This window comes from Triticum urartu, chromosome 5 (genome assembly GCF_003073215.2).
Source record: "Triticum urartu cultivar G1812 chromosome 5, Tu2.1, whole genome shotgun sequence".
In the NCBI taxonomy this organism is placed as follows: Eukaryota; Viridiplantae; Streptophyta; class Magnoliopsida; order Poales; family Poaceae; genus Triticum; species Triticum urartu.
The window spans coordinates 47,684,113-47,699,562 of record NC_053026.1 but is presented as its reverse complement, the minus strand read 5'-3'; the positions used below and the strand labels follow the sequence as shown (position 1 = coordinate 47,699,562).

The following is a 15,450-nucleotide window of genomic DNA, read 5'->3' as shown; positions in this document are numbered from 1 at the left end:
TGTGTTACGGGAAGCGTAGATCCAGCGTTGTTTGATCTGGGGCTTTGTAGGCTGAATATATATTTAAGGGGAAATGAAAAATGGTATGGATCACAAGGATGATTCCCGCCGCAGTGAATGATTAAGCTGTAACACATGCGAGTGCGAGAAGATACGCAATTTTTCAGCAAAAAACATTTAGCCAGTAAATGAAACCCTTGCAGTAACGCTAGAGTAACCTGTTTGTTGTACAAGAACAAATCAGAAAACGTTATCTACCAAACCTAACAGCACAAAACTTTTCCAACTGGATCATTGTGATGTCATAACACAAAAATGGCATATCAGCAACATGCACATAAACAGAAAACCTTCAAGCTACTGTAAAGCAAATCCATCGGCTGACTTTAGATGCATTTCCACCAAAAGGAAAAAGATGCAACAGAGCAAAACAAACATTTTCTCTATCAGTCACTCATGCTTGCTCTCTTGAACGCGGTAAGGTTCCTTTTGAGAGAATTGACAGCAGATAGCAGCTTCAGTTTCTCCCCATCATGTTTCCGATTCGTCTACTCAGAAGATGCATCATCTGGATTCCCCGGAGGTGATTCCTCCACAGGCGGTTCACTATCCAATGTGCCTACATCTGCATGCGCACCCTTCTTCCTGTCTTGTTTTCGCATGAAGGTGGCACTCCTGCACAAAATCATTCACGGTAAGCATAAATTAACACTATGGAGATCATGCAGATTATACACTAGCAGGGTAGAAATATGATGATTATGGAATCTGGTGGTACCTCAGTAGGATCCAATGCAAATAGATGATTCTCCAACATGGCTGAGAACCTCGGGCCGTCTGTGTTGATATCTATCACAGGAAGTTTGTCCTCAACACAATCCTTGCCCTTTTTGCCCTTCTTACTCTTGCCCTTTGCACCATTGGCTGCATCCTGGTCAGCAGCAGCCAAGAGCTCCAACTCTTCTTTAGTGGCTTCTGGCTCAAAATGTTCCTCTGGAAGCTTATTATCCTTTAATTTTCCTTTGACCTTCACCTTCTGTTTCTTGATTGGCTTAACTTCTTCACCCACCTTTTCATCCTCAAAGAAATCATTATTTTCATCAGCTCTATTCTCGTCACAATAGTCATCATCATCCTTTGACAACCCCTTCCTAGCTTTCGGTTTCTCCTTCATTTTTCCTTCGTGCATCTCCCAGACAGTCTTCGTCTCAGTGCTCTTTCTCTCAAGGATACGTTTGCTGAGGTCCTCAAACTCCATGTTGAATGTTATCTCCATGTCCTGGTCATCAGTTTGTTCCTTATCAGATTTATCTCCTTGTAGTAAAAGAGCCAACCTTTCCTTGTTTACTAACTTTCTTTTCGCTATACCATTTGGCAGAGACTCATCGCCAGAATCGTGTACATCATCATCTGATGCACTGTCATCACTTGGTAAAAACATTTTAGGGTCATCTAACCGCAACAGAAAAAATTGAAGCCGTCAAAGATGGAAAAATCTAGGACAAGAAACGATGACCAAAAGATTGAAAATTTTCACGAGACAAAAGGGTAGGAAAATTCATGGCATCATTATCAAGTTATGTCAATTTGTAAGAACAACAAGTGTACAAAGAGTCTACAGTGAAAAAAAAACAGTAATTTGGCACAGCTGTTCAAAGAAGATTCTATAACAATACAAGAGTCAACAATGATAATGTATTTTCTCTATTATTAACTAGTGCTAACTGCCTGTCCTGACAGGTTTTGTAACAATAGCAAACCCATAGTTATGTGATTTTGTAATAACAGCAAGTGTGCACTGTACAACTCCAGCTTTTCCAAGAATATACATATACGTATGTAAGAAGAGATTTTGCAATGTTAGGCTATGGTCTACTCTCATAGCTTCACTAGTGATTATCATGACACTGGGTTTACCTACCTTAATATCTATAAAGTCAACAAGTAACTGATTTTTTTTCAAAATGGAGGCAAAAGATTTGCGTTGTTGGTCGCGAGATCTTATGGGTTTCACCTCTAGCCTACCCCCCCCCCCCCGAACTTGTTCGGGACTAAAGGCTTTGTTGTTGTTGTTGTTGTTGTTGTTGTTTTGTTTTGGAGGCAAAAGATTTGCCTCATCGATTAATTAAGCAGAAGAGAATTGCCTAGTTAATAAAAAAACCGGGCGAAAACCGATACAAACCAACCACATGTGGATTACTCACAGAGCATGCATAAGCGCATGATCAACCCGACAACCATAGCCAAGACGTAAGGACCACCAACCCGCACACTGCTACATTGCAAAGAAGCCCCCAACAAGAGTAAGTCGGTCGAAGGCCACGGGCACCACCAAATCCACGAAGACAAGCCAGACCATAAGGACAACCCAAGAGACTGATGACCAACCATCAAGCAGCTACAGACGCCTTTCCTGTGGCACCACTCTTCTTTCTTTTGCTCTTGAGAGCCTCCTCCACGATCACCTTACCAGATCTAGGGCTATTTGCCTCCAAATGTTTGAACAAGATGTGAATCTCCATCTGGAAGAGAATCTCATTGACCTTGTCATGCACAGAAACCTGCCCAGTGGTCTAGTGCGAGTGGGTGACCGCAACATCGGAACCTTCACGCTCCACAAAGGTGAGCGGTTGGTTGGGCTCCAAAGTATTAGGCACCAATGTACTAACCGCCTCAACATCATCAGCCACAAATAACACTGACACGATGGACTTAGGTGCCTCCAGTTGGTCACATGACAGAGGCGAATCATGTCCCTCTACCGGGGTCTCCGATGAGCCAACCTCCACATGATCCATAGATTGAGGCGAAGCAGGTCTCGCACATAGTTGTTGAAGCTCGGGCATGATCTGCAACACAGGGCGATGACCATGGCAATGGCCTCGCTTACGGCGGCAGACATCGATGACGAGTTGTCCGCAGCTTGAGGGGAGAAACAAGCATAGAGCTCTTCACCCCTGTTCTCCACTGAGCCACCAAGCCACCAACAACATCAACCTACCTAGAAGGACGTGACGTAGGAGTGGACTGCAACACAACCGACACAAGAGAGAGCTTGTCCAGGGCCGCCTCCGCCCTCTCCAGAAAGCTCCCAACACGAATCAGCAGCTCGGCCTGAGAGTTGCTAGAGTGGATTGCGGCAACACATCGGTTGGGTTTACCGATCCAACGTGAGCAGAAACAATCGGCACCCAGGACCCACGATGAAGCGCCTTGTAGGGGGTGTGGATTCCATCGGACCCCCACAAAAATGTGGTTCCTACCATCGGACCCAATGTGATTTTCAGTTTTAAGTCAGCAAACAAAATGAGCCGACCTGATCCTCTTTGAACTTGCACTTGAAGATCTTACGATCTGGTTCATCATCATCCCAGGTGAGCTTAACTTTGCTAGGTTGCAAAGCGGGAGTTTCAAAATAAGGCTCCTTGTAACTAGGAGGTGCCTGCATGAAGTCAAGCAAGTACCAAACTGAAAAGATCTCTTTTAGCACAAGTGAAAGGTAATTTGTACCCAAATAGCATCATAACTTTGAAAAGCGATATGGAAAGAAACATAATAGAATCATCAGCTACTGAAAAGAGAAACTTTGATGCTGGCAAATGCAAACAGTTTAATATGCCCACCAACAAATATGGATGCAGGTACAATCTATCAAAGTAAGGTACCTCTATAGCTACATCACGAGCAGCGCGCTTGAACTCCATAGAGTCACGAATAAACTGCAAATCAAACACGTTTGCCGTTTTCAAGAACTCAGTCCCATCAAGAGTCGTGTATAGGTGATTCACAGTTGCACTGGAATCACATACAACAACTGCATAGTAGTACCTGCAGCAAGATCAACACAATCATCAGAGAGATAACTGGGCAACCCTTGGCAAACAGTAACATTTTCATGTGGTTCATATGAAAGAAGGATGGACAAGGCTACTTGGACATATATGCATGCAATCCCAAACATGTGAAGCAGAAGCCACCGTAGTTGCATTTATAGATAGGATTTAACCATTTTAATAGTTAAGTTAATGATGTCTACTACACAACCTTCTTCTTGTAGACGTTGTTGGGCCTCCAAGTGCAGAGGTTTGTAGGACAGTAGCAAATTTCCCTCAAGTGGATGACCTAAGGTTTATCAATCCGTAGGAGGCGTAGGATGAAGATGGTCTCTCTCAAACAACCCTGCAACCAAATAACAAAGAGTCTCTTGTGTCCCCAACACACCCAATACAATGGTAAATTATATAGGTGCACTAGTTCGGCGAAGAGATGGTGATACAAGTGGTATATGGATAGTAGATAAAGATTTTTGTAATCTGAAAATATAAAAACAGCAAGGTAAATAATGATAAAAGTGAGCACAAACGATATTGCAATGATAGTAAACAAGGCCTAGGGTTCATACTTTCGCTAGTGTAAGTTCCCTCAACAATGATAACATAATTGGATCATATAACTATCCCTCAACATGCAACAAAGAGTCACTCCAAAGTCACTAATAGAGGAGAACGAACGAAGAGATTATGGTAGGGTACGAAACCACCTCAAAGTTATTCTTTCCAATCAATCCGTTAGGCTATTCCTATAAGTGTCACAAACAGCCCTAGAGTTCGTACTAGAATAACACCTTAAGATACAAATCAACCAAAACCCTAATGTCACCTAGATACTCCAATGTCACCTCAAGTATCCGTGGGCATGATTATACGATATGCATCACACAATCTCAGATTCATCTATTCAACCAACACATAGAACCTCAAAGAGTACCCCAAAGTTTCTACCGAAGAATCATGACGAAAACGTGTGTCAACCCCTATGCATAGGTTCATGGGCGGAACCCGCAAGTTGATCACCAAAACATACATCAAGTGAATCACGTGGTATCCCATTGTCACCACACATACGCACGGCAAGACATACATCAAGTGTTCTCAAATCTTTAAAGACTCAATCCGATAAGATAACTTCAAAGGGGAAACTCAATCCATTAAAAGAGAGTAGAGGGGGGAGAAAACATCATAGGATCCAAATATAATAGCAAAGCTCACGATACATCAAGATCGTATCACCTCAAGAACACGAGAGAGAGAGAGAGAGAGAGATCAAACACATAGCTACTGGTATATACCCTCAGCCCCGAGGGAGAACTACTCCCTCCTCGTCATGGAGAGCACATGGATGATGAAGATGGCCACCGGAGAGGGATTGCCCCCTCCGGCAGGGTGCCGGAACGGGTCTAGATTGACTTTCGGTGGCTACGGAGGCTTCTGGCGGCGGAACTCCCGATCTATTGTGCTCCCCGATGTTTTTAGGGTATATGGAGATATATAGACGGAAGGAATACGTCAGGGGGGCCACGAGGGGCCCACAAGGGTGGAGGGCGTGCCCAGGGGGGTGGGCGCGCCCCCCTACCTCGTGGCCTCCTCGAAGCTTCCCTTAGGTGCAATTCAAGTCTTCTGGGCTTCTTTCCTTCCAAAAATAGGTTCCGCGAAGTTTCAGGTCAATTGGACTCCGTTTGTTTTTTCTTTTCTTTGAAACCCTAAAACAAGGTAAAAAACAGAAACTGGCACTGGGCTCTGGGTTAATAGGTTAGTCCCAAAAAGATATAAAAGTGTATAATAAAGCCCATAAACATCCAAAACAGTAGATAATATAGCATGGAGCAATCAAAAATTATAGATACGTTGGAGACGTATTAGTTAACAACGCGAAGATTATAGACTATGGTTAAAATTTCATGCAAAGTCTGCTCAGTAAGTCCCGGAAAAACATATAAATAAACGGGATAATAATCGGTAAAATCTCTGCTGTGTTGCTAACCTCAGTCTGTTTAGCTCATAAGTACGCAGACTATTGTTCTTGGTCTCGGGGTCATGTTCACTATCATCTTTGCCATCAACATCATCGTTATCATCGTCTTTATCCTCATCGTTATCATCTTCCCCATAATCACCACCATCATCCTCGTCCTCATCGGCACCAAGAAGAGTAGATGGGACTTGTGTTGTCTCAGTATTCATGCACTCCAGTCCAAATTCTGATGGATATATGGAGACTGATAGAACTCGCCCACCTTTCGCGACGCAAGATGTCATCACCATATACAAGTCCACTGCCTGTTGAAGGGAACAAAAAAAGGAATAAATATCATTGAACCCAGGGATGAGAAGGGGTTGTTTGGATCTTTAGTTTAGCAACAACAAAAAAACAGGGTATCATAAGTTAAATTTGGACTATTAAGTATCAAAATATATTTTTCGGTTGCTATAAAAATCACAGGAAGTGCTTTAATACTTAACCAAACAAAAAATGCACATATTTAAATGCAAAAACAAGTATTACATGTGTATTTGTGTGAGGGGATTACCTTCAAAGTCTTGGAATTTAGTTCCATCCTAAGGGCTCGAATTCAGATTCCCTACCCAAACAAGTCGTCAGGGATAAGTTTTAACTGATGTTGTGAGGTTATATATCAAGTTTTAGGGCTCAATGGCTGGCTAGTGGCTACCAACTCAAAGTCAACCCCAAATCAAACCCAAATACCCAATCAGTCATCTGTTACTCTGATGGACATTCCCTGCTAATTCGGCTTATGCCACCACCATTGCTTTAGTGCACACAGCTCTGCTGACAAGAGCATTATGAGTGTAGGCCACTTCGTTTTTGCAGATGCCAGATGCGTTGAAGCTGTTGTGTTCCACTACTGTAACAGGGAAGCACCTCCTATCGGCTGGATACTTGACAATTAGCACCTAAGACGCAAAGAAATGATGGTAGTTAGTAGTTACAGTGTTTTGAGTATTAGATAGATATGGTCCAGTTTAACTATGTATATACAGGTCATCATTATGTGGGGATATCTGGACCAAAGAACCCAGTAATTTGACACCACTTCAGATTTTGTTCTTAATCCTGAATTCTATATTTGGCGCAGTTATCTCTCAACTAAAAACATGTGAATTTTACTGCTAGAAATTTCACCTGTTCTCAACAAAACAAAAATAATAGAAATGAAAATATCCTTAAGCTAAATAACATGAATCCATGGATCATGAACGTAAAAACCTAGAAAACAACATATATTTCTTTTTCTTTCAAAACTCCTACTGTTTTACCAGAATCTATTAAAAATTGTGATCTAAACAGAACCTAGAAGTTTTATAAGTTTGTAATAGATATTCAAATGCGTTAACAGTGCTGCAATGCATGTTAACCTTACAGGAAAGAAACATGTTGGCCTCAAACACATTCTTTCAAGTGATTCTCAAGCAACTGAAATAATAAAATTTCCTTTTGAACATGGCTGAAATTGTTTAGGAATAAAGGATTAATTCTCAAGATGATAGAAACTTAATGAATTGTTACACACCTTAATATTATCCCAGTCCATATTAACAACAACAAGCCTGTGCTCCTTGTGCTTCCTTTTGGCCTCGTTGCGGAGAGACGCTTCGTCGGCAGTAGGACGCTCGTGCTTCTCCTTCCTGTGCTTTTCCTCATTCTTGGAGTTTGATTTCTTGCCCTTCTTTGCACCCTTGAGGTCGACGAAGTTGCCCCGCGGAGGCGGAGCCATGGCAGTTGCTGCTAGGGATTCAGTGGCGGCGAGCAAGAGGTCCTCGGGGGCGAGTAGCGGGCTAGCGGCACGGATGGACAGGTTCCACGCGATTATGGGCCGGCCGATTTTTGCTTCGTGCGTGAATTCCTCCATGTCCGGTTTTCCGGCGGTGCGCACCATGTCACCTCAAAAAACAATAGATTCATGTCTGAATTTTCATTGGTTTTTCTGTCATCCTTTTTATTTCACGAAAATATTTTTGTTTAATAAGAAATTTTTAGTCTGAATTTATTAAATATATATTATGAGTAAATCATGAATAAATATTTATGAATTTTGAAATGATCATGCTTTTAAAAACTAGTCGAAAAATTTGTAAAACTTTAATAGATTAAAAAATGTCATGAGTTAATAGAAATATTTGTCAACTTTAAAATTATGCGAGTGGAGGAGGGGGCCCTGGGCGTGGAACAAGACGTCCTACAGGTACTTGTGTGTGGCCTACTGCCACAGCGCGCGGGGCGGCCGGTGCAATAGCGTCGGCTGCTGCCACATCAATATCCCGTCGGCGCTCACCAACACCTGGATGAGGTTCATGTTTATGTAGATGTTTTATGTAGATATTGATGAGTGCAAGCAGGCACAATTACATTCATGCTTCGGCAAGGGCGTGTTTGGTTACATTGTCAATCCAGCCTGGCCCGGCGAACCTGGCTCTAGTGAGCCGGTTGGAGGGGATGCGGGCAAAAAAATCCAGATGCACATAGTTTGGTTGTCTGCATGTACCTAGTTGCATGAGACAACCATGTTTGACCCGCCGTTTGGTTGCCCGCATTGCATTAGATGCACATATGACATGGTGTTTGGTTGCAACCTGCATAAGGTGTTGTCACCATTTCTAACTAGTGGTGAGCTTACCACACACAATCTGAACATGTAGTGCCAGCTAGTTAAACAAATGACAGTTCATCCTAACTACTATCAAATGACAGTTCAAATTATTAAGAGTCATTAGCTAAATAGGGGATAGTTCATCGGTGTTGCTGTTACCAAATCTTCATCCTCTTCTTCTTCTGCTGCTGCTTCTGCTACTGATGCTTCTTCTTCTTCTTCTTCCATCTTCTTCAAATCCTGCACTAACCTCTGTTAAGCCACATTGCCTCTGCCCACTCCAACATTTTGTTCTTACAAGCGTCATTGTCAAATGCCTCCACACCATGGCAGGAGCTAACAACATCGTCAGGCTCGACTTCTTCCTCCTTAGGCACGTGTTCATCAAAGACCCACTGGAGGATCCAGTTATGTAGAATGCAACAAGCAAGAACAAGCTTAACCTAAGTGGAGTATGGATGGAATTGCTTCTGATCCAGGATCTTAAACCTATTCTTCCAAGCTCCAAATGTCCTCTTAACAGTTACTCTAAGGCTGGAGTGTCTGAGATTAAACAGCTCCTATGTAGTTCTAGGATAGTTCCTACCAGAGAACTCGTTGAGATGGTACCTGGTTTTCCTGAAGGGTGGAAGAATACCCGGCCGACATGCATAGCCAGCATCTCCAAGGCAGAACTTGCCGTTGGGGATGTTGATCCCATCGGGTCGACTCATGTTGTCACTGAGAATGTTAGCATCATGCGTTGACCCCTCTCAGCCAGCCTGCACATATGTGAACTTTAGATCAAAGTCAACAGCAGCAAGCACATTCTGACTTGTGTACTACTTCCTCCCCCTGTATGCTATAGACTATGACCTAGGAACTCTGGCAGTGACATGATTACCATCTATTGCCCCAATGCAATCCTGAAAATGGCATCACAAGCCTGTGTTAGTGCTCAACTTGAACAATACAAGCATATCAAGCCATGAAATGTGTATATTTTCAATGGTCACCTTGAAGTATGGATACCATCTTGGGCTTCTGTGAATCTTGGGTGGAATCTGGCCAGATGGTCTCCTGATCATCTCTCCTCTAAGCTCCCCAATAGCAAAAAGCACCTTCTTGAAGTACCTAGAGATGGTATCCATTGATCTCCTCAACGTGTTGTGAATGACCTTGAACCTCTGGTTATGGCCAACAACATGGAGGAAAATGGCCACTTGCTCTTCGACACATGTGTTGATGTTATCTTGTAGCAGCCCCCTACTCCCGAAGGTCCCGACAAGCCTGGCAAATGGTGCTCTTTTCATTCGAAGCATCCGCAAAGCCTCGACGTCATTGCAGTTCTAGATGCAGTTCAGATTTTGGATCCTCTCCTGTTCCCGGACAAAGAATGGACCATAGCGGATCAAAGGTCTCCCAGCACGACGAACAGCTCTCCGGTGCATGAACATGACCCATGCCTGAATCACACTAATCAGGGTTATTGCCTGAATTATCAGCCTCATCCGTGCGCCCATAACCTAGTCGACATCGACGGTTCATTCAGTGGGAAATGGATCCTACACCTAGCCTAACGGCCTAACCACCGAGCTAACAAAGGGGAGGGGTGCTGCTTACCGGCATTGGAGATGAGGGCAGCGTAGGGGGAGCCATATCACAGACAAGGTCGACCAGGCGGTGGCCAATAGCAAGGGGAGCACCAGATCCGCCGCAAACGCCGCCGCCTCTTCCGCCGCTGCTGCAGTCACCCCCCGCCGCCTCTAGCGCAGATCTGAAATCGTAGCCGTCACCGGTGGTGAGGCAGTAGGGAATAAAGGGGGGTAGTGGCTATGGGTGAGCGAGTGAAAGGGGGTGAGCCTAGATTTGGCGCCGAGACATCGCTAGATTTCCATCTCCCGTCATCCCCCTCTCCCTCGTGTCGCACCCGCCCGTGCGACCTCGCACCGCACTCAGCCTGGCTCGCAAGAAACTGCCGATCCGAGCATTTCCAGCGAGCCAGGCTCTAGGCTGCTTTGAGAAGCGTGCGATGCAGGCCCAATAGTGAGTCCATGCAACCAAATAGGCCTCTTCCTTCCCATGCGGGCCTGGTTGGGCTCGATGCGGGCAACCAAACACGCCCCAAGTGTACCAACATCGACGGGTCTTTCGATTGCATGTTCCCATGAGGATTCCAAGGCAACGCCACCCAACGTAATGGATGTGTCAAAGTCTATGAACACAGGTGAGGACCATTGTACTTAGTTTTTTTACCTTCCTTAGGATCACATATATATAGTTTTAAGACAAGTGCACTCCATTCTCAAATGTTAGTCTTTTTTTATTTTCGAAAAGGAGGTTAAAACCTCGGCCTCTCCATCAATCGATGCATACGGCCATCTTTATTTATTATTCAACAGAGATCTAACAAGAACATAAATCAAGCCACCCAAAGCCACTACTCACACCTACAAAACTCGATAATGTGGAGTACTCTCACTCCCCATATCTAAAACTGGTGTCATCGCCGATCCATCCACATAATGTATCGGAACGAATAGCCAGTGTAGCAGACCTAAAGCGTACACCACATGAACACGTTTTAGAAGCCGCTATCATCATCGGACCGCTAACCCATCTTTAGGAGAGAGATCTGCATCATCCTTGCCAATTCGTCCATCCGTCGATGCCACCACGGCGCCCAATGGCGTCACTAGCCTACACTCGTCCATCCAGACGCGAAGATTCTGGAGGATCTGTCACGCGTAGCACCTGCCGACCAGACATGACACAGCGTAGCACCTGCCGACTAGGCATGACTTGACATCTCCACCAAAGCTCCATGCAAGACGAAGACGCTCCACCTCATGCCTCTGTCTTCCAGCGCTGCTCCACCAACGATGCTCTCAAGAAAGAAACGACACATAGTACCGCCATTGTCTGATCTGGAAGACCAGATCCTAGGGTTTTTCCCTAGAGTAGCATGAGTGGGTCGACAAAAGTTACACGATGATGCCTTCATCAAGGTAATGGCGCAGAACGCTGCCATCGCCTGCCCTCGGCTCGGTTTTCACCGGCAACTCTGTCTTCCTGATTCATACCCGGGACTAGATGACGGATCTCGAGATCTAGTTATCCAGCCTAAGGCCGACCACCTCTGATGGAGGAGATGGCCACCACCGCCGGTTGCACCGGCCAAATCAGATCTGGCCAGACGCGCCGCCGAATAGTCCACCAGGCCCTCCACACTGCTACCGCCGATCCGCCGCCCGATGGCACGCCGCCGCTGCCGCCCGCAGCCACCGCCATTCGCGGTACAGTGATGCGCCGCACATGCAGCTACCATCGCCCAAGGCAGGGCCAGCCACCACGCCGCCGCCTGCCGCAACCATCGCCGCCGTGACACATAGATTGGATCGGCTGCACCACCACGCGTTTAAGGGCATCGCACCACCCCTAAGACGCGGGGGACAGGGGGTCCCCCGCCACCGTCGTCGGCCTCTGGGTTTAGCCCGGTGGCATCCTCCGACAGCGGCGGAGGGAGGGGAAGAGGGAGATCGCGGCCCCGATGGCTAGGGTTTGGGCGCCGCCCGAGTCGCCCGAGTAGGGGCGACGCATGGGGCTTTCTTTAGCTAATCTGCTTGTTAGCTTTTTGCTGAGGCTGCGCTTGGATCGCCTCATCAGAGCGGCAGAAATCCGGCATGGCAGTACCTCAGCACCCAAATGTTAGTCTTTTTAGGTTTACTCAAAGTAAATGCTCTTTAAATTTTACCAAGTCCATCATAATATTGCCAATATCTATAACAAAAAACTAGCTTCATCAACCAATTATTAAACATGTTGTTATGATGTTTATTCAGTGTCAAAGATGTGTGGATATATTTTTATATTTGTTTTGTCAAACTTTAAAAGGTATGATTTTAAATAACCTTACAATGACTAACATTTTGGAAATTAGGGAGCAAGTGCAACAATATCATTCCTTCTCGATTATATTTACAAACTCCCTTTTATTGTCTTAAATTCGACCAGTATTTTCATGTGAGTTAGCTCTGTGTATTGGGTCCTAAGCCATGCAAAACAGGGTAGGATACATGAATAAGAAGCTATTATCAACTATGCAATGCAGATGCAATTCACATTTCTGCTAACAAAATTAGATTGTAAAAATACATTATGGCAAGTGCCGACAACCTTGAATAAAGCAATTGTATCACACAACCGCATAAGAACGGAATCACACAATTGTATAAGAGTGGAATGGGGTCATCATTCATACAAAAATATAATAAAAAATTCCACAACAACATGCACATTTTTAGATCCATAGAAAAACTAATAAGGCCATCCAGAATATATGTACGGTTAAACATTCCATGACAATAACAATCAAGGTAGTACAAAGAACAGCCGAAGTGTTTCCCGCAAAAAAAACCATTCCATGACATTATATAATTTAACACTCGCACTAATAGACAATTCTAGTCCAAAATTGTAAAAAAAATCAACACTCTCTCTGGTTGCACACTCTTTTTGCATCATTTTCCTTGTGATCTACATGGGATTTGGTACCTAGCGGGTTATCGTACTTACCAAAGTTAGTTACTGTCCCTCTTTATAGTTGGGTTACTTGGATATGCGATCAATTTTTCTGAATACTTTGAACTTTTAGAAATCTGAACCTAGTATAAACAATTGATTATAGGTCTACCAGTCCCATAGTTGGTATCTCTCTCATTTCCAAGACTCAACCCCTAAAACCAGCCTCGTATCTCTTCCCTCGCCTATTTGAGTTATGGCATCCCAAACCCTATACTCACGCTCCACCATTCTTTTTTTGCAGGTTTAGTCATTGGTCTATCAGTTTCTAGTGGCCCAACTATTGTACTTTTATTTCTCGGCTCATTGATAATAATCCGCAAGTTTAAGCATCAAAGTGAAAAAAGGTGAGACAAAAGTTCTTCAATCAAAATCGTGGACAATTGTTGCAACAACTAGTATCACATAGGTCAGACATTGCAGAGAGAATGACCATTCCTCGTAAGCTTGGTGGTGGAGGTCATGGTACTGTGTACAAAGGAATTTTGTCAGATTTGCATGTTGTTGCCATCAAAAAGTCAAAATATTGTGGTCAAGAGAGAGATTAACGAGTTTATAAATGAAGTTGCCATACTCTCATAGATCAATCATAGGAACATCGTAAAGCTTTTTGGATGTTTCCTTGAGACAGAAGTTCCTTTGTTGGCTTATGAGTTCATTTCCAATGGAATCCTATGTGATTATCTTCACAAGAAACCACTAAGATCAGTACGTTGTTAAGACATATTAAGGATTGCAACAGAAATTGCCAAAGTTCTTGCTTACCTTCATTCGGGTATTTCTGTCCCTGTAATACATAGAGATATCAAGTCTAGCAATATACTTCTTGATGATGCATTGACAACAAAGGTGTCTGACTTTGGAGCTTCAAGGTACATTCCCAAGGACCAGGCAGGGATAACAACTATGGTGCAAGGCACTTTAGGATATTTAGATCCCACATAGTTTTATCATGGTCGTCTAACAGAAAAGTGTTTTTTTTATAGTTTTGGAGTAATTCTTATTGAGTTGCTTACAAGGCAGATGCCAATTATGTACAGATCATCTAAAGGTGATGGGCTTGCTGCACAATTCATTGAACTACCTGCAAAAGATAAATTGGTAGAAATAGTGGATTCACAGGTCAGGGAGGAGGGAGGTAGCCAAGTAGAAGTAGCCGCTCTAGCTGTGTCATGTAGAAAGCTAAGAGTAGAGGCACGACCAACCATGAGGTCAGTGGAGATGACACTAGAATCCCTTCAAGGACCCGAGGAGCGTGATCTGCTTAGGGACAAATTGCAAGCAGAAACAAATGACATGAGTTATTTGGCAGCAAGACATACATCGCTTATAAGAAGGACAAGCTTGGAGAACATGAGTAGGCAATCTAGTCAAGAAGAAGAGTTTGTGTTGTCCGCGAGCTACCCTCGATAGTCGTTCTTAGAGTTTACATGTGTAAGAGTTGTTCTGCTTGTTGCTTGTTGTATAACATGTGTTCAGATATGTGTAGAATATTATGTGTACAAGTTCTACTACAGTTGGACTTGTAATAAGCGGAGGGTTAACTGTTAAAGTAGAACATGTATAACCCGGGCTTATTATATAAGGGCACCACAGGTAGCCAAATAGACTAGAGATAAACTGGTGGGTTGGGCAAATATCATGAGAGAAACTGCCAGGGTACTCGTGGTAGGGGTGGCCGGACCGGCCATGGCAGCAGTGGTTGAAAACCTATCTGATGGCCTCAGTGAGCTTATAGTCAATTATACTATGTCGATTTAGCACATGGAAGAAACGTTTGTAATCAATACCTCAGGGATAAGCCATGACGGTGAATCTCGTTAACAAATCTTGGTGATGTTTCTTGTACTTGTGTGATAAGTTGTCTTCGGTGGATCGACGTGTTTCCAACAACATCCAGATATGTTCAATAAGTTCAGACACTATGGTGAACTGTAGCATTTGCATGATGTCAAAATAATTGACACTGATGTGTTCTATCAAAAGTGGAGGTAAAAAATAGCCGTGATGTTGTCCTGATTCGAGCAAATGCACCCCTAGTATATTCAAAGAAACGAGTTAGGTCTCTCAAATTAAATACGACACAAAACAAATGTGGTGAGTAAGTGAAAAGAAGTCCAAACCTCTTCTAGTTGTATAGCAGTCTAACAAGAACTCATGAGTTGCAAATAACCAAAACCTTAAACAAAATGTAAATAAACCAACCTTCAGTTGAACATTGTCAATCTGCTGGTAAGTAAAAAAGTCCTATAAACCATTGCCATATTGCAAATATATGCATCTTTGCTAAAACTAGTAGCAGATTGCTCAACGATAAATCACACTTCATACAAGGTAAACATAAAAATTCTTCAAATGGGGTCTTTACAAGGTGATCGACATAGAATGCAGAGAGCCATAGAGAGAAATTAAACAATGACTGATAACTTATTTGTGGTGTCCAA

General features: G+C 43.7%; 2 pseudogenes; one reads left to right on the top strand and one right to left on the bottom strand.

Moving 5' to 3' along the window:
• Nucleotides 1-446: 446 nt before the first annotated feature.
• LOC125506745 lies at nucleotides 447-7,708 on the bottom strand (annotated as a pseudogene).
• Nucleotides 7,709-11,576: 3,868 nt separating this feature from the next.
• LOC125506744 lies at nucleotides 11,577-14,419 on the top strand (annotated as a pseudogene).
• The last annotated feature ends 1,031 nt before the right edge of the window (nucleotides 14,420-15,450 follow it).